Here is a 538-nt window from a genome sequence, read left to right as displayed (position 1 = left end):
TTTATGCAAATCCCTATAACCTCAGAAGCTGCTCCAAATTCCCCCCCCCCCCTTCCTCCTCAGGAATACACATCCCTTCTTTCTTAGCGCCATTGTTCATGCATGGAAAAAAATATCAAAAGGGTGGCCCCATAGGACCCAGCAGGGCGATGTATTCCCCTGGAAAGCGAGCGGCAAGGAACCTTGTCAGACTTAAATTGGAGGCCATGAATCCTTGGCGAGAAGCGTGCGTTGGTCGGCAGAGTCATTTCAAGTTTCAGTCCCGGTTTCCAGGATACACCTCTGGGACCCGTACAGGAGCATACGCCGCCAATTGCGTGCACACCCGTATAGCCGGCGTGTCGTTGATATGATACATGGGCGCTCCCTGCCAGAGAAATACGCCATCATGCGCGCTATACAGCCATCTTGCATCTGTGACCCCTAAGGGGACGTTCACATTAGCAGGCCGCGTTGAACGCATGTGAGCGCCGACAGGTATCAGCTGTTCTGGCCCATTGCACTGTTTGTGTGTATATATATATATATATATATTTAT

At 50.7% G+C, this 538-nt stretch overlaps 1 protein-coding gene across 1 annotated transcript in view; it reads left to right on the top strand.

Annotated features, from left to right (window-relative positions):
- Positions 1–538, top strand: part of LOC108794731 (mitochondrial 2-oxoglutarate/malate carrier protein-like) — a 14,563-nt gene that overhangs the window by 563 nt on the left and 13,462 nt on the right. The gene's annotated exons all lie outside the window — the stretch shown is intronic.

This window comes from Nanorana parkeri, unplaced genomic scaffold (assembly GCF_000935625.1).
Source record: "Nanorana parkeri isolate BGI_ZX_2015 unplaced genomic scaffold, ASM93562v1 scaffold890, whole genome shotgun sequence".
NCBI lineage: Eukaryota > Metazoa > Chordata > Amphibia > Anura > Dicroglossidae > Nanorana > Nanorana parkeri.
This window is presented reverse-complemented; position numbering and strand designations above follow the sequence as displayed.